This window comes from Pteropus medius, unplaced genomic scaffold (assembly GCF_902729225.1).
Source record: "Pteropus medius unplaced genomic scaffold, Ma_sr-lr_union100, whole genome shotgun sequence".
Classification (NCBI taxonomy): Eukaryota; Metazoa; Chordata; class Mammalia; order Chiroptera; family Pteropodidae; genus Pteropus; species Pteropus medius.
The window spans coordinates 2,371,711-2,397,074 of record NW_024355206.1 but is presented as its reverse complement, the minus strand read 5'-3'; the positions used below and the strand labels follow the sequence as shown (position 1 = coordinate 2,397,074).

General features: G+C 47.1%; 1 protein-coding gene across 1 annotated transcript in view; it reads left to right on the top strand.

Moving 5' to 3' along the window:
• NTRK3 (neurotrophic receptor tyrosine kinase 3) overlaps positions 1 to 25,364 on the top strand; it is a 427,675-nt gene that overhangs the window by 27,617 nt on the left and 374,694 nt on the right. Inside the window, exons 2-3 of the mRNA XM_039858221.1 lie at positions 2,164 to 2,282; positions 3,187 to 3,359. The gene's annotated coding sequence lies outside the window, so the exon portion shown is untranslated. The remainder of the gene's footprint in view (positions 1 to 2,163; positions 2,283 to 3,186; positions 3,360 to 25,364) is intronic.

Below are 25,364 nucleotides of genomic sequence, written 5' to 3'. Positions count from 1 at the left end.
GACTGTCCCCATTTTACAAATGAGAAATCAGAGGCACAGAGTTATCGTGTTGCTAGTGTGCATGTCTAGAAAGTTTCAGAGGCCAGTGCAGGCGGCCTGCTCCAGAGCCGATACTATTAATCAGTGCCCTCGAAGGCAGTTCCCCAGCATGCTGCACGTAGTAGGCACTCATGAAATATTTGTTGCATTGAATTAAATCAGATAGCTTTCCCCAAGAAAGCCAAAGGTCGTCAATTCTTTGGAACTCGAATCTCTTTAAATGTCACTTTTAGATTCTCAGTTCCTAGGAACAGAATGAAATTGGAGGGCGGGTAGATCTTCAGGAGGGAGTTCACTCTTCCATTTTTGCAGCTGGTGTGGTTTGCTGCCCTCTGATCCTGCCCCCACCCCGACAACCCTTCATTCCCGCCTCACTCCCTTGGGGAGGGCCAGAGGACGGAGCGCCCACCGTGGCCCACAGGAGTGGGGCAGAGCAAAGTTCAGTGCTCTCCACGCTGCTGGAGCCAGCGAGGCGGAGGCTAGCCGAGCTCGAGCTGAATGCCATTTTTGTCAAAGTTCTCTCTTCCCGTCTGTGAATGCAAATCCTGAGTTACAGCCATCCGGATGACAGGCTGGCATTTTAGCTCCAAACATTCTCCTATAATTAGTAGAATCTAATGCAATACAGGGAATGGCTCCATTTTACACACACATTATCGTAATGCCTTTAAATAAGATAATTGATTATGCCTCTGCATAAGAAAGTGAAATATTCGGTGTAATTAAAACCAGCATTCCCATCCTGGCACTCTGACAGGTGATCCACATGTCATTTTATAAACCCTTAAAGTAGTCTCACACCCACATTCCAGTTTTCAAAGTTTGCTGTAAAAGAAAACTTTGTAGAAATTTTATTTTTTCTCCTCATGGTTTCTAGTGTGGAAAACTGAGGGAGATGGCTACTGACTTTTTGAGTATTTTTGTATTCCTGCTCCTTGACACTGTCATGAACTCTGTCTTGTTTCCTGACTAGGTCTTCATTTTATGGATGAGGACATTGAGGCACAAGGAAGTGGCAGCAATTCTATGGCTGAGCCAGACTTGGAACTCAGTCATCTGTCTTACAGCCTTAATGATTAGATTTTAATCTGCTAAAAGTGGGAAAAGTGTGGTTTGGCAGGCAGAACGTAGGGCTGGAATCAGGAAATGTGGATTCTAGTCTTGGCTTTGCAGTCAGTTAACTTCTCTGGGCCTTAGTTTCTCCACTTTCTTCATCGATTGCCTAGGACAAAATTAGATCAAATAAGGAAAGTGAGAAATTTTAATATAATAGTATTCCAGTAGGCTGATTTCTGGGTGAGCTGGGTGTGGGGTGGGGATTACTTTTTTGAGTAACCATCGTGGCCTTGAGGTCTAGGGCTCCCCCTGCTGCCTCGTTGTTCTTGACCCAGCCACCGGGTTCCGGAAGCTGAGTGGTGGGAAAGCGGGTGAGAGTCGATGATACTCGTAGGAAAGCTGGTTAGGAATTGTGTGGGCAGTCTGCCTGCCTGGCACCTGGAGACGATGCTACAGACGTCTCAGGTGGTGTTGACAGTGCCCCGAATTACTCCCACCCTCTCGGCATGTTTCCGAGGGGTCAGTCTGTGTTTCACTGGGTGGGCGATGGCTCAGTGCTCTGGGGCTGGGGAATTGCGCTTCTCCCATTGGTTTCTCCTAACGGGGCAAACTAGTAACTTTGTCCTTATTCCCAGGAACTCCACTGCTTCCTCCTAAAAAACCTTACTAGCCGAAGCCTCGCTTCCTACAGAGGTGTCGAGACTAATGCATTTGTGCAGGAAAAACGCTCCTCATACTTGCATTGGTGTCCTGTGGCTGCTGTAGCAAATGGCCACGCACTCAGTGGCTTAAAAACACCAATTTATTGTCTTACTTACAGTTCTAGAGATCAGAACTCTGAAATTAATCTCACGGAACTGAAATCAAGGTGTTGGCAAGGTCTCGTTCCTTCCGAAGGCTCAAGGGGACAGTCTGTGTCCGTGCCTTTTCCAGGTTCTAGAGGCCAGCTACATTCTTTGGCTCTTGGTGTCTTCCTCCATCTTTAAAACCAGCAATGGCCAGTTGAGTTTTTCTTACTATGCCATATCTCTGATTCTGACTCTTATGTCACTCTGTTCTCCATTTAAGGACCCTTGTGATCGCACTGAGCCTCCCAGGACAATTCAGAGAAATGTCCCCATCTTGAGACCTTTAACTCAATCACTGCTGCAAAGTCCCGTTGGCCATGTGCAGTCACATCTTCACAGGTACCAGGGACTGGGATGTGGGCATCTTTGGAGGTGGGGAATGTCATTCTGTCTCTTAAAATGCTCTAGCCCCGAGGATAGTTGTATCAGTTATCTATTGCTTCTTAAGAAATTACCTCCAAATTTTGTGGCTTCAGCGGTGACCATTTACTGTCTCACAGTTTACTGTTGGTAAAGAAACTGGGTACCCTTGACGCAGAGCCTCTCACAAGGCTGTAATCAAGACTGGCGGGTGCTGCGGTCATCTCAAGGCTTGCTGGGGGAGGCTTTCTTCCCCAGCTCACTCACATGGCCGTTGGCGGCCCTCACGTTGCTGCGAGCTGCTCACTAGAGACGTCAGTTTCTTGCGATACAGACCTCTTCATGCGGCAGCTCCCAGTATGGCAGCTGAATTCCTTGAGACTGAGCAAGTGCGGGAGCAAAAAAGGGTCCCCAAGATGGAAGCCACAGTCTTTTTATAATCCAGTATTGAAGGTGACATCCCATGACTTCTGGCATCTTCTGTTTGTTAGAAATGAGTCAATAAATTAAGCCCACACTCATGGAGAGGTGTGAATATCAGGAAACGGGGATCAAATTTGGGGGCCATTTTAGAAGCTGCTTATTCCTTTAGTCACGCATGCCACTTCCCTTATAGAGGGTTGGTCTCTAATGTTTAGAGATTAGGCGTCCAAGATTTAAGGCAGGAGAAGTCATCCCAGGGCATAGGAGTGAGAGAGTAGAGGTGTGGGTGAGGAGACGGGTGGCTGTGAAACTTCCTTTCATCTATGTCAGTGGTTCTCTGAGGACATATATTACAGTCATCTGGAAAGCAAGATAAGATACCGCAGCCTGGGCCCCAAATCTGTAGATTCTTGTTTAGGTAGTCTGAGGTAGAAACCACGCATATGCATTTTTCTTTTAGAACTCCTGAGGTGATTCTGATTCGCATCAAAGTTTGAGAAACTTTGATCTAATGAGTCTGCTGATGTCTCAAAGAAGAGATTTGGAGATACCCTGGAGCCCTTTGAAGTCTGGATCTTCCGAACGATGATGATGATGGAGATGATGGTGACACTAGTAAGAATTATTGTTTCTGTGAGTACTTGATACTTGGCAGGCACTTTGCAAGTTACTTACCTCCTAAGCTTCAGTTTCCTCATCTGCAACGTGAAGAAAACAGCATTTAACCCAACAGTGAGATTGTGAAGTGTGAATGCATTATGTGTGTAAAACGTCCAGGGCAATGCCTGGCCCCTGGTAGACGCTCGGTTTACACTGGCCCCTGCCTGTCCTGGCCATGCTTGTACTGCTTTTTGGGGAGTCGAGGTACCGTGAAGCGGGATATCACACCCATCCCACTGCCCTGGTGCACTGGAACTGCTAGATAAGGCTGAGTGAATTCAGAGGCACCTATAAGAAACATTATAAGTGACCACAGGCCTGACGGGCTGCCCACAAGGCCATTATGCAGGCCTGGGCCGAGGTGAAGCTGGCTGTATGGTGCACCCGGGTCTTCCATTAAGTCTTGGACCAGCAGTCTAAGCCAAGAACAGTAATGGTGGGCTTTTTTTGCCTTCAAGTGATGGAGCTGGATCTGTTCCTCTCTTAGGAGGAACGGTCTATGCCGAACGTGGCTACGTCAAAGGCCCCAGTCTTCTTGTCTCTGATGACTGAGCTCTTTCGACAGTTATTCACAGTCTTCCCAGACCTCTTAGGCCTCCTTAGAGCTACCAGGTGGTCTGGCCCGGGGCCGAGGGGGTTGCGGTTCTTTGTGGGCAGGACCTGTGGCCTCCCCTGCTAACCGTCATTTGGTTCTGGTATGTCTGAACTTGTCTCCTCTCGTAGCCCTAAATAGGAAAGAGGGAAGGACTGGAGACCTAAGCCATCTTCTCTGTTCTGCCATTAATAGGGAGACTGAGGCAGAGCCCAGGGCTTATCTCCCTACTGATACCATGTGCTTTGGCTGTAATTGGGAAGTTCCGAGCCTACTGGAAGTTCCAACTCAGTGAAGATAGAGATGAACTGACTTATTTCATGTGTTCTTTTCTACCACAGGCCGAGATACTAGGGACTGATGACAAAGATAAAAGAAGTTCCATAGTTCTAGTTCAAGATTCAGAATAGTTTTGCGATAGTGAACTTAGGGCGAGAGAGAATGCCCTTGACGTCCTGGTCTTGCTGCTGTTTCGCTGTGTTAATTCACTTAGCCCAGCTCAGCCTTGGTTTACTTATCGGTGACTCGGGCACATCGGTCAGCGGGGGCTCATGTCGCAGTGGTCTCAGTCGCTTAACACGGCAGAGACTTATTTCTACTCAGTTTTCGTGTCCATCCTGCTCCGCGGAGGCTCTGATACCTGTCACCTAGGACTCAGACGGACAAACTCATCACCATTAGATCCATCGTGCTCTGCGGAGGGCTCTGATCCCTGTCATCTAGGACTCAGACGGACAAACTCATCACCATTAGAACTGTCGCCAGTTTCTGTGGCAGCGGGACAGGGAGAGTAGGGGCAAACGATGGGACACTGGGTCATACAGTCTCTCCCTGGACGTAACGTATGTCATTCTGCTCACATTTCGTTGGTCAGAGAAAATCACGTGGCCATTTCCAATTCCTAGGATGCAGGGAAGTATAATCTTACCAAGTGCCCAGAAAAGAGGAGATCTGGAAATGTTTGGTGAATAGCATACTGGCTCCCACAATGAGTATCATTATATCAACTTCCCCACAGGGTTATCGTAAGGAGCAAAGGAGATAATGGGTGAAAAATCACTTTGTAAATACTAGATGAGTAAGATGCTGTTAAGTAACGTTTTGGGGGCAGCCGTTGTGTGCCGGGTGCTATGCTAGATGTTTTGCACCAGCGCCGCACCCGCAGACAGCCCCGGAAGCGAGACTTTCCTGGTTTTACGCGCTCGTGGCACTGGGATCTTGACGGCTGTGCAGGCTCCACCAGCCCAGGTGCGTGTGAGGAGCAAGAGCTCTCCCTCAGCTGGAGCCTTTTGGATGTTGTCCAAACCATTTCTTGGGAAGGGCTCACTCTCGTGACAGTTGACCAGTGGCCCCCACAAACCGAGACAACAGGGGTTGTCCTGATGTTGATCTCTGCATCCTCTTCACTAAGGAGCAGGTGGGGCCTCTTAGCTCAGCAGATTTGAGGCTGGTAGTGGAGTTTGGTCTGAGTGCCCCTGATCATCCTTTCTCCCCCAGGTTAGGTGTGGTGTGTACTCAGTACAGTGTGACAGCCCCTGCAGCCTTCTAGATTGTAGCATGTACCTGTTGTCTTATGACGGCCAGTTTACTGATGGATAACAATGGACCTCCCTTTCCACCCATCACCTGGAGGACAGAAATTGTCTTTATTTTGCTTGACACTTTGTACCTGGGGCTGGCACTTAGCTGGTGTTTAAAAAATGTTCATAGAAGGAAAGGAGGGAGGAAGGGAGGAAGAGAGGGGGAGAAGGAGGGAGGGAGGGAGGAATGAATGAATGAAGGAAGGAGCCCAGGTAGTTTTCAGGCTGCCATGCAGCCTGGGCCTTCTCTTGTAGGGTGAGGGGTACCTCCAAGGGGCTTTCCCTGTCAGGGTCTCCCAAAGGTCAGGGGGCAAGAAAAGCCTCTCTGCTGGTTCGTGGGGCCTGCCCCTGCCTTCCGAGCGTTCCTGTCCTCACCAGTGGTCCCAGGAAGAGGGAGATGAGCGAGGGGGAGAGAAAGAAAGATTGAGGGGGATAGAGTCAGGAGGGTGCGCTGCTTCAAGACAGGGGGAGAGCACTTATAAAATGTCACTTAGAATCCCTGAAAGAATAAGCTGTAAAAACAACCACACGCTCTCTGCTGGGTGACGCAAGTCAAAGAGAAATGCAATGCAATTAGTCACTGGTTCCGAGTGGGAGGCGGAGAGGGGGCAGGGAGGCAGAACCGGAGAATGGTGAAGGGCTGGGGGGCGGTGGCAGCCTCCCTCACAAAGTGCATCATCTGCTCCCCAGGAGATGTTATTTCTTTCTGCTCAACCCCACGTGCCGGCCAGAGCCCCTCCTGGTGTCTCCTTTTTCTCTCTCACCAGGTGGCGTCTGCCCTCTTTGCCAGCACAGTCTTAGGTCTAGAACTGGGGAGAGGAGCTCAGAGTCCCCAGGGGAGGGAGGAGGCTGGGAGATCAGGGCTCATGGGAACTTGAAGGAGGGAAATCTTTGGATCTCCACATTCCTGCCCACTTTGGTCCAGGGGCAGGTGTTTACCCGGTTTGGGACTCCAGGGCGTTATTCACTCATTCCCTCACCTACCAAACAGTTACTAAGTGTCCGCTCTGCCGGACCCTGTCCTCGTGGAGCTCGCAGTGTAAGTCAAGGAGATGGGCACTTCCGTAGGCAAACAGGATGCTGAGTGGTGAGACACATGCCGGTGCTTTCCTCTTTTATCCCTTCGAGAGGAAGAGCCTGGCTGCCACTTTTTAACCGTGGCCTGTGGTTCAGAGTGGAAGAACCTTGCCCTATACTCGGTGCTGTCTGGCAGTGCGAGGCTGAGCTGATGTGATTTTGTTTTGTAGGTTTGTTCATATCTATGTAAGTTTGTAACTCATAAGTAGAGAATTAAAAAACAAAAATCTGTAGCTTGTTGGATTCAATTATACTTAAGTTAAATCTGGAGTATAATCTCTTTTAGTGTCTTTCCATAGTGTATGAGTTCAGACATTCTCATTTATTTCTTTATGTTGAATCCCCAAAGTCTGAGGAATACAGTTCTACTGAATATTGTTACAGTTCAGTTTGTTCCAAATTGTGCTCTATGGGGTGTTAATAGGTGTTCCCACATAAAAAATGTGTGCTAAAATAAATTTGGGATCCCTGGCATACTTCACTCTGGGATATTCACAATACATGTTATCATTTAAAAGGCTCTGCTTAACCTAGGTGTATTATCACTAAAAAGTTTTTTTTAAAACCGTAGTATTTCTCAAACTTGCTTGACCGTAGAACTCTTTCATCATGCAACATCCTATGTTTTGATATTTTTAGGGGCCAGTTGAGATATATATATATATATATATATATATATATATATATATATATATATATATATATATATATATATATATATATATATATATTCGGTAGATCTGATGTTTCTTAGAATCAAGATTCTGGTGTAAAAAAAAACAAACCATAATCATAGCGCCCCTGACAGAATACTACCTTTGCAAAGCTCATTTTGGTCCTGGTGTGCGACACTCTAAACTCGCCCAGCTACAGAAGACAATACCTGCTTGACATTCTGGAAAGGGTCCTCGTGCTGTCTAGTTCAGTGATGCTGAACACATTTCCCCAGCAGGCAGTGCAGTGTCTCAGCAATCGCTGCATTTTGTGGAAGAGAAACATAGGAAAACTCCAGCAGCTACAGGAAGGCTCGAAGCACTTGATTTGTTTTTTGAGTAGGCTCATTTTGGCTCACACACGTCTTAATCTGAGTAAGGCGAATATTATTCACAGTGTGGGTGTGGCAGCCCAGGAGGGCAATGATAGAAGTTCCAGTTTCCCATTTTTCTTTATTTGGTCACACATCCTATGCATCAAAATGATATAGGATATTCCAGTGTCCTCCTAAGAGCTCAAGCTGGGAAGATCCCATGGTTGGGGCGTCCCTTAAATACTAGGCATCACATGAGAATTCTAGATGTTCTGTGCGTGTGTGTGTGTGGGCAGGTGGGTGAGTTATACAACGTTAAAAACTTTCCTGGGTGTGAAGAATCTAAACTTGAAGAATCCAAACTTAGAAAACTTCCGTGGGAATGATGATATTATTGGGCTTTTGCACTCCAGCTCTTGATGACCGGTTGTGCTAGGTCAGAGTTTGCAACTCTCAGCCTCCAAGTACTATGTAAGAACTGCAGGAAGTCAGCTGTCTGTGACTGCTGGTTGTGACTGCTCTTGGACTGCATTATTCCTAATGCCTTTAGGGTTTCCCTTCAATCCACATAAGTTATAGGTGTTAGTCCTGACAACATTGCAATATCCAGCTGGCCACAGATGACCAGCCTAATGATTTGTTTGATTTGATGATCATAATCTCCAACTTTCTAAATACATTTTTAAGGTTAAATTTCTGACTTTCAACTGAACTGTTGCAGTAGATGAATCCAGAGGAATAACCCTTGTGGGGATTTAATAATATGCAGCGTATTTTTGCAAATCTGTTGATAACTTCCTGTTCTTAGCTGTTCTGTTGGCATAGATATCTTACACATAAAGAAAAATATATCTTAGACATGGATCCCCAGGGGTGTGATCCAGTTACTTCTCAAGTGGCTTTTATGTTGTTATTATAATAATCATCATTAGCATCATTACCAATTCTAAATATGATTTGTAAAGCTGTATTCATCAGAATTCTTAGTGGCAACTGATAGCAACCTAGTTCAAGCTGACTTAACACAATGAGCCTTTATTGGCTCATGAAGCTTTAAAGACCAGAGGTTGACCTGAATTCAGTCACCCTATCTAAATAATGTCTCCCCTTCGGCCCTATCCTCTTACCCTGCTTTAATTTTTCTTTATAGCACTTATATTATGCCTGGCATTTATATTATGTATCTACTTGCTATTCATTTATTGCATGGGGTTCCCACTGGAATGCAAGCTCCAGGAGTGTAGGGCTTTTGTTTTGTTAATCGCCAAATGTCAAACATCCAGAAATGGACATGAGATAAAGGAGGAATGTAGTAACTAGATGTTGACTAAAAGAATGAATGAATGAATTCATGCAGGCGCTCAAATGACATCATTGGAAATTTGTCTGTTTTAATTTGCCTTTAAACATTTTTCCTTCTCTTTCTCTCTACGTTACTTTCATTCTTTGGAATGCCTCTTTTCTTGTAGGGACAAGATGGCTTCCAGCAGAGAGAGAACTTCTTTTTCTCTATAGGACCAACAAAAGGCTTACTGGCCAACTTAGGTCATTACCCTCAGCCAGTGAGCACAGCCAGGGGGATGGAGCTGGCCCAGAAATCCAGAGTCTGAGGGCAGGAGGATGTGGGCTGCAGACCTAACAAGAAACTTGGCTAAAATAATACAGTTTATTAATTCCTCTCAGTTGCATGTTATCAGCCGATCTTCACAAAACTTTGTGAAGAACGTAGAACAGATATTATCATCCCCACTTTACAGATGAGGGAGTTGAGGCTCAGGGACGGTATGTTTCTTTAAGCAATCAGGAAGGTGTGGATCTCCATCTTGACCTCGGCCTTCTCTGGCATCACCAGCATTCTTTGTACCGCATTGAATCAACTGCAGGATGGCTTCCCAGGGTGGAGGAAAATGGCACATGCGTTGTTTTTGCAGAAGGGGCTGGAAAAGTGGGAAAAGGAAGAGATTTGCCAAAATCCCTGAAGGCTTTTACTTCTCTGGCCAGGCAATATATTTTTCTCAATGGAACTAACTGGTTGAAAATGACTGGCAGTAGTTAACAGGTTTTGCCCGGTGCGTGGAAAGTGCAGATTCAACGTGATGTGAGGAGGACATGGCAATAACAGCAGATTCTGTGAGCCTGATGACCTCAATCTGGAAAAAATAAATGGCATTGTATTTAGGCAATTCACAGTCCCTTCTGAGCCACATGGAAGCACAGAGGTTTATCTTCCCGCCAGCTTTGCGCACATGTATAGAATACCAATTTTAAGAAATGAGCAGATTCTCAGTTAGCATTTAGAGTTTTAATTCCTGACCACAATTTTACGGCCTGGTGAGCCAAGTTTTAGCACCTCATGCCTATTCCCTCCCCTCCACCCTGACTCCATCGCTCTCAGTCACGCCGGCTGTGTCTCTTTCCCTCCTTCATTTTGGGTCAGTGGTAGAACATTTATAGGTTTTACCAGCTTACGGTATAGTTTTGACTAGAAAACATTGATCTGGGGATTTCGCAGTTGAAGAACTGGGGTGGGAAAAGTAAAGTAACTTGCTCAAGACTGTATGATGATGAGCAAAAGAACTGAGCCATAAACCAAGACTGAAAAAAAACCTTCAAGTTTTTTCTGCTAAGCCAGTACTTCTCAACCCTGGCTGGATCCTGCCCCAGGAGTGCTGGTTTAATTGGTCTGAGGTGTGGTTGAGGTATGGGGTCTTTTAGAATCTCCCTGGGGGATTTTAACGTGCAGGCATGGTTGAGAACTTTGTTGAACTGCCTGCCACTCCATGAGGTGAAGTGCAAGGCTGTTGCTTGCTTCAGGAGAGGGTAGAGGAACTCGGGGTAGAAGCAAGTTGGAGAATATTTGAGAAGAATATGGGCGAAAGAAAGAAATCTAATATCTTAGGGAAGTCGTCTGGGCCGATGGAGGGTCTGTAGTGGCTTCTTGATGCAGACCGTGTTGGGGACAAGCCCACTGCCAGCCTACAGTGTTTTTGCATAATTTAGAAAAACATCCCTTCTGGGGAGACTCAGCACCACAGGCACCCAGGTTGGCAAGAGGTTGGTTATTGTGTGTATTTTAAAAAAGACCCCCTCTGCCTTAAGGATAGAACCCTGCACCAGGCACTTGGCACAATGAGCAGAGCAAGGACTGGGTTTTAGTCTCTACTTGGCCTCTGGGATGGGGGCCCTGTGAGGTGAGCAACCAGCCTGAGAACTGAGACAGGCTGGGATGGGGAAATGCAACCAGCGAGAAATGCCATTTCACTACAAGCTGAGGTCCAACACTGTCTCCACTTGCCTTGCCGTTATTTGTCTCTTGGGAGCCTGGGAGAGGCATGAGAGTTCCTCTTACTCTAGTCCTTGAACTGATAAGAAGAAATTGATTGGTAAAGATGAAATGACTAGACTCTTTGGGAAGCTTCCGTGCTGTCTCAGAATGGATGAAGCCGGGTGTGATCATACGCCTTAAACCAAGTGGACCTGAGTGGAACTAAAGATGGCTAATCCATAGCACAAGATTTAGAAAAATAAGATGGCTCAAGAGAATTGGAAGACCGTCAAAAATAGAACTCTTTTAAATATTTTTTCATGTTATAAAAGCAATCCAAACTAATTGCAGCAAATGTAGAAAATAGAAATGAGCCAAAAGAAGAAAAACCATTTGAAATTTTACCACTCGGAAATAACCACTAACAGTTTTTTTTGTTTATCCTATCAGTCTCTTTGCTATGCTTATAGATACATTTAGGATACATTTATACATACTGCAAAACGGGATCATATGTATAGACCGTCTTGTAATCTGCTTTTTAATTAACAATATTTCACAAACATTTTCCATGTAATTAGCTATTCCCGTACCTTGTTATTTTAATGGTTGCATGGCAACCCATTTAATGCTTCTATCATAATTTATTTAATCAACCTTATTTTAGAATTTACATTGTTTCCAATTTTTATAAATATTATAAATAGTCTTTGATGAACATTGTTTGAGTTTCGTTTCTTGCCACATTCCTGATTAAGTAGTTAGAAGTGGAAATCAGGGTCAAATACAACCTGCCAGATGGCTCAACAGGAAGACTGTACCATTTTCCGCTCCCACAGGCATGGATCAGAATGTGGGTGTCCTAGACGCCCCTCCAGCGTGGGTCAGAACAATAGCTCTGATTTAGCATTGGTCCGCTCTAAGTGAGATGGGATGGGATCCCTTCCTCAGATAGAAGGGCAAAGGTCGAGACCTTGAAATAGGGCCGTCCCAAAGAGCTGGTTCCAGAAGTGTGTTCTCAAGCGAGTTTTCAGAAGGGTGTTCGTCTCCCCTGTGCCTTACTTACTGGTCAGAGGAAGTAACTGAGCCTGTGTCGCCTTTCCTCACGTCATCACCAGACCAGGGACAGAGCTTATTCTCGGCAGGGTGTGCATCGGCGTCCACTCCACGTGTGCCCGGTGCCCAGCCCTGCCTGTGAGCCCGACAGGAGGGACGCGGTAGCGGGGACATGCTTCTGGAAGGTGTAAGGGGACCCGGCAGGGCCGTGAAAGCTCCCTCCCTGTGTGCCGGAAGGCATTCCACACACTGCCAAGTGAAGAAAAACTTATTTCTGTTTTTTACTAATAAAGTTTAATTTTTCATCATAAAAGCAATGCACATTCTCTAAAGTAAATGTGGAAAATATAGGATATAGAGTAAAGGAGAAATCACCCACAGGCACAATATCCAAGGACGAATGTTGGTGCATGTCTTTTCAGTCTTGTGTGTGTGTGTGTGAATGTGTTGTTGTGTGAAGTTAGTTTTTTATATAGTTGTAACGTACAGTCTACATTATTTTTCTGTCCTGTTTTTTTTAACTTTAGCATCATAAGCATTTCCATGTTATTACATAGTCTCAATAAACATTTTTTGATTATGTAATTTTCAATTATGTAAATGGGTGACCATTCATCGTTCAGCTTTAATATGAGGCTGTAATTTCCATTTTGTGGGTGAGGAAACTGAGACCCATAGGAGATAAAAGTTTTACTCAGTATCACAGCACGAGTAAGGGGTACAAGCAACATTTCATCCATTCATCTATTATTCATTCATTCATCCAACAAACAATTATAGAACACCTGATACTGTGTCCTGTGCTCTAAGGCCTTTGAGAGGCAAAGAATATTCCTGTTCATGTGGTATTTATAAATCAGTAGACAGTGCAAACTCATTGGAGCTATGGCAGAAGAGTTCTTTGATTCTGTTAGAGCTCAGAGAAGGGGCATCTACCCAGTGTGGGGTCTGGGAAGGCTTCCTGGAGGAGATAGTGCCGAAGCTCAGTCTTACAGGAGGAATGAAAGTTTGGGAGGAGGGTAAAGGGAGCAGCTGAGTAACAGTCTAGAGGCAAGAGGAAGCATGAACTGCAAAGCCATGGTGCTCGTTGGGAGAAATAGGGCTGAATTTGTAGGCAGGAACCACATCAAGATGAGTCTCTGCGCCCTTCCAGGAACTTTGGACTTGATTCGAAAGCAGCGGGGGGCCCTTGGTGCATTTCAGGCAGATTTGCATAATCCTATTTAGATTTTAGAAGAAACCCTGATGTTGTGGAGGAGAATGGACTGGGGAGCTAGGAGTCATGAAAACTAGTTGGGAGAATATTCAGGTAAGGGATGTTGGGGCCACAGTAAGGCAGGGCAGTTGGGATGGAGAAGGTATAGATTTAAGAAATAATTGGAAGGCAAGACAGAAAGCAGACACAACTTTGTGAAATCCGAGTAGAGGGCGGGGCAATATGAGGCCATCACTGAATCTGGGAATCCCTAAGAAGAGGAGAAAATAAGCTGTCTTGGAGCTCTGTCATGAATTTGTTTTGATGTGCCCATGGGACCAAGTGGTAGTTGGGTGGAGAGAGGTGAGAAGTTTGGGAAGAGATAAAAATTAGGAACCATCAGGGTAGGGGTGATGCTCAAAGCCTGAAGGAGGATGAGGATCAACCAGGAAGAGTTTAGAGCAGGGGTTGGTAATCTCCTGGCAATCACGAACGCCTTCATGAATCTTATGAAACTCATGAACCCTCAATTCAGAAACAGCTCAGAAGCAGAAAGGTTTAAACAGTTTAAGTAATTTTCTTGGCTTTTATCGGTACTCTGAAGCTCATGCATGGTGTAAAGTAAGAAACGAAGTCTAAGGCAGAATTAGGGAGGACGCCAGTATTTCAGGGGCAGATGGTGGGAGAGAAACTGTCCAAGGAAACAGAGGAACTGCTTGGTTGGGGTGGGGGGGCAGGACGGAAACGGAAAGAGAATGGTGTTCTGGAAGGAGGAAAGGAGTTCCATGGAGAAGAAGGTGGTCAGTGTTGTCAAAAGGGTTAAGGCTAAGTTTGGCGTTAGGTCAGTGCCCAGGCCTCATGAGCACCAAGACCATTGGAAAGACCCAAGGCTTCCAGCTCATAGGCCGCTCTTCTCCCTGTACTCTGCTTTGGTTCCATGGCTCCCATTCAGAATCTCAGGAGAGAGCACTTGTCTGTCACAGAGACCCCCTACTAATCTATGATGGGCCCCCTTGAAGCAAATTTGGTAGAAGAGACTAGGAAATGGTGAATAGTTTCTGGGCCGAGACTGTGCAGTCGATCACTGCCCTCAGTTCTCCACCCCTGCATCTCTCCAGGCCCTTTGCTATGGGGCTGGAATTCCTTCCACAGAAGGGTGCGCGTATTTCCCTGCTCCTTGGCTCAGCCATGCGACTCACTTGGGCTGCTTGGATATGAGCAGAGCTGATGCAGGAAGGAGCCTGGAATGCCTCGCGCAGTTGGTCTTGCCCTTGAGCTTCTGTCATTGGCTTGAGATGAATCTGGCTGGCTGGCTCACTGCTCCCAAGAGGCAGGCGGATGAGAGACATGTGGAGCGGAGCCACTGCTAGTCGACCTGCTGGCCCATGAGTGACAAAGACATGCTTGTTTCTCTATGCCACAGAGCCTCTGAGCTTCTTTGTTTCAGGGCAATCAATGAGTTCTACAGTCCTTCCATAAAGCCCTCCTGGTGTCAAGAGCTTCCCCCCGTCCTGCCTTTTCTGGGTCCCTTCCTCAGTGTCCCTCTTTCTGACTCCCTGCATTGCTCTCATGTCATAGACTCAACTCTCTTACCTCTTAGGACCTGATCTGGGGCAGGAGGGTCCACTTCCTGTTGCCCACATCTACTCATTTTCAGTTTAAGCTCAGCATGATCTGGCGCTCAGATTCGTATCTGGTATTTCTTATATATACTTGAGGCCCAGTCGCAACCAGTGCCCTTCAGTTCTAACTTGGATCAGCGAAATCCTTCATTCAGCACATCTTATTGAACTGCTACTATATGCCAGTTTGTTAAAAGCAAACTCTCATTTATTTTTAGAAGACAATAGTTGTTTGTTTTCATGTTAAACACCCACCGCAATGCCTGACGTGTAGTTGGTGATCCACTGATGGCAAACACATTGCTATTCTAGAAAATACTGTAATGAATATATTTGTGCATAAATCTTAGTTTCCATTAAAATTTTTTTTCTCATCTTTTCAATTGCAAAAGTAATACATGCTTGTTTTAACAAACTTAAATATCAAATTACATTTGAGTTTTTAATCATTTGACAGGAACTCAGATTCTGTATCTCCTAGGGAACTGTCTGGTGGTAAAATGAGGCTCAGCTATGGCCCATTCTTGTGTTGTGTGTTTAGCACTGGGCTTGGCACAGCAGGAGCTCCCGCTACACAGTAACTGCTGTTATCATTACTCTCACCGTCAGCATCATCAGCAAGCAGACCTGGATGCTCAGTGCTTCCTTTCCTCTGCCAGGACGATGCTGTTCCAGCTCTTCCAAGTGGGCCTTCCTGCTGCACCCTCCTGGGTCCTCCCTGCTCCTTTGAGCCACCCTTGTAACCCTAGCTGAGCAAGGGGCCTGAGCTGCTCACTTGCCAGCTTTCTTTCCGAGGTGCCTGGCCATGGTCGGCGGAAAGCGTTCCTCCAAGCTCTGTCCACTCCTGCCCTTCTGTGGCCTGCATTATTCGCTGCTCCACACAGAGAGACCCTCCCTGAGCCCTCTTCTCCCCTGATGTGTGCGGTCGGTATCCAGGTACTTGCAATTCCCAGCAGAGTCTCATGGAATTGTCCTCCTCTTCTCACTGTGGCTGCCGCTGTTCAAGGTCAGACTGGCAGACACTCCTGCCGGGAACATTGAAATGGCCTTCTAACTTGTCCTTCTTCCTCCAGCCTCTACTTGCATTTCCTGATTAATTAATTAGAGCCTGACGAATTAAAGTGTATCTCTGATCCTGTCTCCTAAAGCTCAAAGCCCTTCCACGGCTCCCCATTGCCTTCTGAATCTTTTTCAAGCACTTTAAGGCTCATGAAGATCTAACCTGAAACTAGTTTTTTGAGCCCTTTTGTCTTGCTTGCCCCTTATGAACCTGTACACAGCAGATTGGACCGCTCCTTGAACACGCCCCTGACTCTCCACCTTCTGGGTGTGGCCCGTGTTCTCTCCTCTGTCCGCCATTCCCACATGTCCACCCTACTCATTCTCAAGAGCCGCTCAAAGGCCCCTTCTTCAGGAAGGCTTTTCCAATTTCTTCAACTAGAACTGATTTCGCTTTGCTCTGCGTGCCATGGCAGCACCACTCCTCTGGACTGGCATTTCGCCACCTCAGCTCTGTTGAGATTTGGGGCCTGAATCATTCTTTGTTTTGGGGTGGCCATTCTGTACGTTGTAGAATGTTTCACAGCCTCCTTGGCTTTTACCCACTACATGCCAGTAGTACCTCCCCACCCATTTGCGACAATCCAGAACGTCTCCAGACATTGCCCAAAGTCCATCAGAGTGGGCAGGGGTAGAGCAAAGTGCCCTGGGCTGAGAACTACTGCTCTGGAGTAATTTTTATTGAGCAAACTCCCCCACACTCATCTGGTGCCTGGCCTGGGACGATGCTACCTGATCATGCCAGGCCCCCTCAAGCCGCCAAGCTGCTGATGCTGTTCCCTCTCACGGGAATGCCCTTCCTCTCCTCCACCTGATTTCCTCCTTAGTCTTCAAAGCGTGGATGACAGACGGCCTCCTGTGGTAGCCCTTCCTAATCTGCCTCCCCTTCCCCCAGGCAGAATGGACGGCTCTGCTCCCTGAGTTCCCACAGCACAAACCTCTATCACGGCCTTCACCAGAGCGTGTGCCATGCTATAGAAAATAGTTTAAGAGTTTGTCTCCCTAAGTGGAATGTAAGTTGTGATGTGGTGGGGACCTCAGCCTGCTGAGGCATCCCCAGGCGTGCCAGGCAGGCCCTGCACAGGTAGGAGATCACCAAGCTCGAGGCCGCATGCCAGAATGGGTATGAGTGTCTAAGAACAACAGTGCTTGAGTTCGAGTCCCCAGTTAGGCATTTACTAGTTGGGGTGATTTATTAAGCTTCTCTGGAGGTTTAATTTCACTCTCTGTAAAACTGCCTTAATAATACCACCTATGTTACAGGTTTATTTCAAGGATTTAGCGAATTAATACTTGTAAAATGGTCACCTGGCACCTGGAATATAGCATGTGCCCAGTAAGTCTTCGTAATTAATGCAGAATGAATGAATGAATGAATGTTGAACTGGGCTGTGCGAGGATGTGGATCCCGCAGGCGTGGTACCATGGGTGCTGCCCCTGGGAACTGAGCCTCCCCCCAACCCCACCCCTTCCAGCCGTTCTCACCCTGTCTTTCCCAGCCCGGGCAGCTTGGGCAGTGAGCACAGGCTGCTGTGGCCTCACTTCACGGTGAGGTGGCCAGGCTGGGCGGAATAAGGACAGACATTAAAAACCTATTTTCTCACTGGGCATAAGTAATTGGCAAAAAAGCTCTAAATCCATAGCTGTCAGGTGAAGTCATTTCCGAGAGAAAAGGATGGAGGGAGAGAGCTGGAGGGGATGCTGGGGTGGGAGCCAGAGGGAGGGAGTGAAATGCAAAACGAGGTGCTGGCGAGTCCAGAACAGAAAGCCTCCTCCTTCCCTCTCCCAGACCAGACTTTCCGCCCTTCATCAACCCTCCCTCATTTTTTTTTCTTTTCTGGAAAGAGGGATTTCTAAGGTGGTAAAAGCAATGAAAGCCAGCCCTGGAATTATTTAATGAGCCAGAATGAATTGCATTTGAAATCATTTAAATGGGATCTGGGACTATTTAACTGCAGCTCGGGATCTTAACTAGAGTGGGAAAGGATCTTTGTGCTAATTGCTGGCAATGATATTCCTACAGAGAGGGAGAGATAGGAGCAGCAATTAGCAGACAAGGGTAATTGCAGTGTCTGGGCTGCTGGGCCTGCTGGGAGAGCAAGCACCTTGGCGTTGCTACCTGGGAGCCCAAGTCCCCCAGCAGGGGGCAGGCGAGACCAGAGACCCTGGGTGGGAAGGGGAAGGCAGGAGAGGATTAGATCGAGGACTGGGCTTCCGGCCATGTTGGTGGGGTCCATCATCTTTCTGAGGAATGGGCAGGGAACAGGGATTTCCAGAAGGGCGATCAAGTGGAGCTTCCAGCCTCCCAGTGGCCCTCTTCCTCCTTCCAAACACCAGCTTTGGGAAGGCAGTGAACTTTGCCCAGATTCCGGGTGTGGGAGCAGAGACGGCTTCCTTTCATTCTTTCTGTTCCATTCCATGCACCTTACCTAGAAGTTTCTCTGTTGGTTGCACCTTTAGTCACTCATCTTGTTGTGGAGCGTAGGATCCTGTTCATTACGTTATGGAATAACAGATAACTCTTGAAAGGTAATACTAGCCCTGTTCTACAGATGAAAAAATTGAGGCTTTTGATCATGACTTAGGTGAGGACATACCGTTGATGAGTGTAGAGGGTGATCTAAGACCCAGGGGTGTTCCTTGAACATTCATCAACTAGTGATCATTGTTACAATGTTCAGACAAATGCGAATGCCATTGTCCCTCTCCTCCAGGATGAGTCTGCAACTCTAGATGAGTTCTAGGGCTCACACTCTGGAACCATTAACAACTATGAAAGATTTAAAGCGCAAACTTCCATATGGAAGATACAAATAAAAGCTGGAGGAGAGAGGAATTACTTCTGAATGGGTGACCAGCAAAGGTGTCACCTTGCAGTATGGGTCGAATTCGGACATGCGGAGATCTGGAGGAGATAGAATGCTAACGGGGTGGGGGCTGTTATCTGCACAAAGACAGGAAGGTGAGGAAGCCTGGGTCATCGTGGGGCACATCGGACAGCTCTAGGTCTGGAGAGGAGAGGAGAGCTGGGGGAGGAGTTGCGGTCAGGCGATGGAGAGTCTCGCGTGCTGGCTTGATGGGTTCGAACCTCATCGTGCTGGCAGTGAGGAGCTATGGATAGTTTTCGAGCCGCGGAGCAGCTGCCGTAGAGTAGTCTGGCGGTAGTGTGGGGAAAGGCTCAGAGTGGAACGGAGATGACTGTTGGAGCCAGTTCGAGATCGGGACAGTCACGTGGGATGGAGAGGGTGCCCTCACCCCAGTCTCTTGCTCTGCTCTCAGCACCACGGCTGTCATGGCTGCGCTCCGAGGTTCTCAGCAGTAGTTGGACCTCAGCCTGGGTTGGAAACACGTGTTGTGGACAACATAAGGCTGATGTAGCCAGGAGGTCATCTGGTCATCTGGAGCTGCCCTTGGTTTTGACAGATGACAACCAAAGCCACCCAGACCGTGGTCACTTCCCCTGTTTGCAACTCTACAATCTCTCTTTCCCTCAGAGGTCTGCATTTAATCATCCTGACAGTTCAGAAAGCCTATGGTAGTGCTTCCTCAACTCTGAGCAGGAGAATTTTCTAATTCTGAGCTGGCGGCAGAGGGAGAGTGCTCCCTCCCAGGTGTGGTTTCTCCTGTCCCTGGAGTTGGGCAGACAACAGAAGCATGTGAAATGGGTTGCAGATGGGGTGGGGGAACAGGGGTTTGGACTTCATGATCTTTAGATCCCTTCTCATCCCCCTGTTCCTAAAGTTCTCTCATTGTGCTGCACATTCCTTCGATTCTGTCCTCCGTGCCGCACCATGTAGGAGGGCTCTCCTCCTGCCCCACAGCACCTGTACCTGTGCAAGGATCTACTTCCTGGGAGAGTTGCCCACGGATGGATTTGGGCTTTGAGGGCGGGGCCGTGTCTTGTGCGTATTCCCTGTAAGACCAGCTGAAGGCATGATAGAAGGTTGTTATTAATACTTTGTTGTTATTTTCCATTAATAATGCTAATAATTAAAATACCGCTGCACTGACTATGTGAACATCTCAATACATTGTTTCTACTTCTCCAATAAAAGGGAGGGATCATTATTACCTTTTTAAAATGAGGAAAGTAAAACTCAGATGCCGCTTGACCTCTGTTCTACAGTTAGAACGGAGAGATTTCAAGATTTACTCCCGAGCTAACCACAGCTCTTTCCCTCCGTCCCTCCCTCCCTCCCTGCCTCCCTTCCTCCCTACTTTCTTTCTTCTTCTTCTTCTTTTGGTAGATTCAATTATCATGCTCATGCTTCCAGTATCATCTCATAGTTGGATAGCATAATAATAACAAAACAGATTAAGTGTGCTGAGCTTGGGCTGTTGTCCATATGAAGGTCCCTCTGAGGGTTTAACCCACGATGGGGGGGTTGCCCGTTGTTCTAAATCCTCTGCTCATGAAGCATTCCACAGCTCGTGGCCACCAGGCCGAATGTTAGGGGCTGGTAGCCCTTCGCTTAGCAGTTTCCAACTCAGCAAAGGGGTCACCCAGAAAGGGCGCTTGCTCCGGGGTCTTCCAGCCCACAGGTGGAGCTGTTGGACTCTGGGAAGTCGCATGTTGGAGACCTATAGAGGGAGCAGTGTGGGCCAGTCCCAGCTGAGCTCTATGAACGAGAAGCATTGGCACTGTTTCTACGACTGGACCCTGGAAACAACCTACATGACCATCAAGATGAGCTGGGTTAAGTCAGTGATAATATACCCACAGAATGGAATGCCGTGTAGCCATTAAAAATTATGACATAGATTTATGTGGATTGATACAGAAGAATATCTCACTGTATATTTTGCTGAGGGAAAAGCATGCCTCAGGACATTTGATGTATATAGCGTTATCCCCAAGATATAAAATTGTGAAAGAGACAGAGATGGATCGTAAGTAGGATATTCACCGAAACTATTAACAGTGTAGATCTTTTTAGTTGGTGAGGTTTCAAATGATTTCTACTTTATCCTTTCCTACTTTAACCTTATCTGTAATATGTGAATTTTTAAAATAACAAGCATACATTATTTTTGCAAATGGGAAAAAGGAAGTATTTTCCACTTAAAAATTTATAAGCCAAACCAAACTGAAGGTGTCACTAACTCTTCCCACATACAGTCCCTTTCAGAGTGTAGCCACCTCTGATGTCGCATCCATGTGCTAGTGACTAGTTATTTCCTCGCAGAGGAGTGGAGACATTTGTCACTAGTGTTAGAGACAGAAAAAGCTGAGGAGGCCTTTCTTGGGCCTGTTCCAGGACCCATTTCAGAGCTCGGGCCAGAGCACTCGCCGCCCTCCCACCTGCCTCGGCCACCCCCGCTTTCCTCTCCAGCCTCCACCCGCTCCCTCCACTCCCACATCTTCACCTTCCTCCTGGCGTCTCCAGCTTTCATCTCCACAAATTCTGTGCGGCAGTGAGTCCCTGAACTTTCTAATTGAGATCAGAGATAAATATAGTGGGGAAGGAAGGAGGGAGAAGAAGGAGGCCTAGTTTTAATTTGCAGCATTTCCCATTAATAACAACTTCTAATTAAAAAGTCTCCATCTCCCAGCCGAAGTCCAAGAGCGAAGTCTCCCCTGGTCTGTCTGGCGGAGCCTTCGTGCCAGTGTGCTTGGAGTACGATATCTGGACTGGCGGAGGCCTCGCTGCCAGAAGCCATAATTAAGCTGGAAAAGGAAAAAATAAAAGGGATGCCGTCCCTCACTGCAGTCCTAGCAGGGGCCATGCACCTTCCCGGTAGGTCATTTCTCTCAGAGGAGGTGGCCGGGCCAGGTGAGTGAGGAGGCAGACGTGGAGTGGGGTGTGGCGAGCGTTTTCAGAGTTGTAGGGCTAAGTGCCAGGCCCGGGAGGGCAGAGGCAGTGAGCTCTAGGAGAGAGCCTCGGCTCAGGCCGCGTCTGCCTCATCTCCCTTTCTCTTCTTCCCACATTTCCTCTGTGGAAGCCCCTGCCTTCTGTGGTTTGTGTTCCGGGTTTGCGTGTGTGTGTAGCTGTGGGCGGGGGTGCAGGGGTGGCGGAGGTGCTGATGCTGCTGCGGGAGGAGCCGTGGCTGTTAATAGTCTAAGATAGTAGGATGTAGCAGTATTGATCTAAGTACAAGCCCAAATTTATTCCCTTCTCCAGAAACCTTTCCATGCCTTTGCAACTTGCTGAACTGAAGTAGGCACTCGATAAACAGCTATGAATAAGTGAAGAGCTGCATGAACAGAAAGATCCTTGCTGAAGTTCAGTTTCTTAGCTGACTGCTCAGCGCCTCACTTGGATGTTCACCAGTCATCTCAGACTCAGTGTCCCCACTCAGGCCGTGGCTCCAGACCTGCCCCTCACACAGCCTGCTCCCGTCTCAGTTAAAGGCACTGCGCCCTTCCACTTGTTCTGGCCATAGTTCTTGGTGGTGTCCTCACAGGCCACAGCCTTTATCCATGTGGACTTGCCGTTGGCTCTTCCTTCAGAATACATCCAGCCACTTCTCCCCATGTCTACTGCGATGACCTTGGTCCAGGCCACCGCCGTCTGTCCTCTGTGTGATTTTGGTAGTTTCCTGACTTCTCTGCCTGCTCCCACTCTTGTGCCCTGAAGTTCATTCCGAACCCAGCAAACGGAGGGGGGCTTTTGAAGCACACATCGTTGCTGTCCCTACTTTGCTCTGAGCCCTTCAGTGGCTTCTCTTCTCACTGAGAGTGAAACTCAGAAGCCTTATCAAAGCCTCAAGTGCTGGCCCCTTGTTAGCTCTCTCGATGTCTTAGTCCGTTCAGGCTGCTATAATAAAATATCCCAGACGCCGTGGCTTATAACAACAGAAATTTACATCACACAGCTCTGGAGGCTGGGAAGTCCAAGATCAAGGTGCCAGAGGGTCCGGTGTCTGGTGAGAGCCTACTTCCCATACTGCCATCTTCTCACTATGCCTCGCAGCGTGGAAGGGATGAGTGAGCTCTCCGTGGCCTCTTTTGTAAGAGCACTCAGCCCGTTCACGAGGGCTCTCGTCTCATGGCCTTATCACCAACCAAAGCCTCCGCCACCAAACATCGTCGCTTCGGGGGTTAGGTTTCAATAGAAGAATTGCGGGGGACACTAGCGCTTAGTCTGCTGCACCTGCTTCACCTCCCACTGCTGTTCCCATCGTCCCGATCCAGCCACCTTGTCTCTGCCACTTCTTGGCCATGCCAGCCAGGCTCCTGCCTCAGGGTCTTTGCAGCTCCTCTTCCTCTGCTCGGAAGGCTCTGCCTCCAGGTGCCTGCGTGGCTTAGTCCTTCACCTCCTACAGGTTACCTTCCCAGCAAGGCTGTTCTGGCCACCCGACTTAAAATTATAACCCTGCCCCACTCCAGCAAGCTAGTCCTTCCTTTCTTCTTTTTTTTAAAAAATAGCATTTACCACCTTCTGTTATTGCCTAAAAATTTATTTTATTTCTGCCTCTTCTCTATCTTACCCCACTGGAAGGTGATCTCCATGGGGGCAGTGGTGTTTGTCTATTTGTTTACTGCCATTATCCTAGCACATGTAGTTGCTCAGTGGGCCATTTGTTGAGTAAATGAATGGTTAAATGAATGAATGTAAATAAGCAAAAATGTCGTTAAAGTCAAGGTTTATTTTTTTGAGAGCCATAACCAAATGTAACCTACCCAAGTCCTAGCACCGGGAAGGGAAAACTGTTGTTATAAGGGGAGTTTGGGAGTCAGTGGAATCTGAGTTTGAAATCTAACCTTGTCATTTGTGAACAAGTGACCTTGGCTAGTTACTTAACTTTCCTGAGTCCCCAATTTCTTCATTTATAAAATGGGGTAAAATGAAGATGACGATAGGATTTCCCATGGAGGGTAGTTGGATGGAAACAGTCAAAGCAATGATGTAAAATAAATACTCGTCACTGGCCCAGTGTAGAGCATGCGCTCAGTGAATGTTAGCTAGTCATAGTGGTGTGATTTTCTTGTCCACGGGGATCACCTTGTAAACCAGCAGTGACTGTTGAAGATGAGGAAGCAAATGCAGTCGTCCAGAAAGAGAGGTTCACTGTTAAGGAAAAACAGGGGGACTGGAGTTGGCCAGCCCCTGCAGAATCGCAGTTCTGGGACTGCTCTTTGGAAAAATGAACATAAATTCATTGGGGCTATTACAAGGAGGATGATCAGGATGATGAAGGTGAAGAGACTCAAACCGTGCCCCATGAAGATCACTAGCAACAACTGGTTTGTTCAGCACAGCACTCAAGAAGTTATGGTCTGTAGTAGGGCTTGCCAAGTTTTTCTGTAAAGGACCAAAGAGTAAATATTTTAGGCTTTGCTGGCTGTCGAGTCTTTATCACAACTACTGCGCTCTGCTGTTGAAATGTGAAAGTGTCCCTAGACAATACGTGAGTGAGTGAGTGTGGTCGTATTTCTATAAAACTTTATTAATAAAAAACAGGTGGAGGGCCAGATTTGGGCCTGTAGATTGCTGATCCCTGGTCTGTAGAATCCTATCATGAGCTGGCTGAAGGAAAGTCTGAAAGAATACTGGACCATTCTGAGGGTCCTCTAGCAGGAGAAGTGGGGCCGAAGGCTGGAAAGGTCTCTGCATTCTGTTCTCTCTAAGGAAGATGTTCAAACAAGCAGAGCTTCAGGCTGAGGCCAGTCCACATGGGCTGCACTGGGCCGAAGGCTGTGAGTCCTCATAGCGTATTTAAATACTAGGTAAGTGGTTGATTCAATTTTTGGTGCTTTTCAAAATCTTCGACTATTGGGATATTCTAAGGCATATGCATATTAACATCCAGGGAAACAAAGTCACAAATTTGACACCTCTCCAATGAGTGTATCTTTGAAATATGCAGACCAAAGACAATTTGATTTTCTAATTATATCTCCAGACAGATTTTGTGCACACATTCATGGGTGAAAACCAATGGGAGTGTGTTGTCAACTTCATTTAGAACGTAATCCATCTCAGTACTCACTTGGGTCTGTCCTGAATACCCAGACACTGACCATAAACTGTAATCACTGTCCTGCTAACAGAAGAGCGTGAAGAATCTATGAGAATTTATTTCCTATTTAGATGCGAGAATGGCAAACATCAGGCACAAGGGCCTCTACTTCTCTCACCTCTGTGTATTTAAAAACGTTGCTAATTAATCTTGACTCTCTTTCTTCCTGAACCTTGGCCTCAAATACTTAAGGTTCTAGAATTTTTATAACAGGAGAGACTTAGCACCAGCTGCCTAGTTGGAATAGCAGTGATCAAAGCTGAATTATGTTCAAGAATGGAGGAGAAAATGATCGAGAACCCCAAGGATCCCCCCTGCCCCAGAGTCCTTCCCAGCACATTGCTGCAGCCAGCTACCATCAATTTACTGGAGGCGGCTATTTGTCATCTCTGGTTTAGTAAGTTCACATGCAACAATTGACGTTTTCTATAACCTCCTGGAAGTTGGCCAGTGGTTGGTAAGTTGATAACCTAAGATTCTGTATTGAGCATCCCGTACTGAGCATCAGGAGGGTGGGATCTCTCTCATCTTTGACATGATG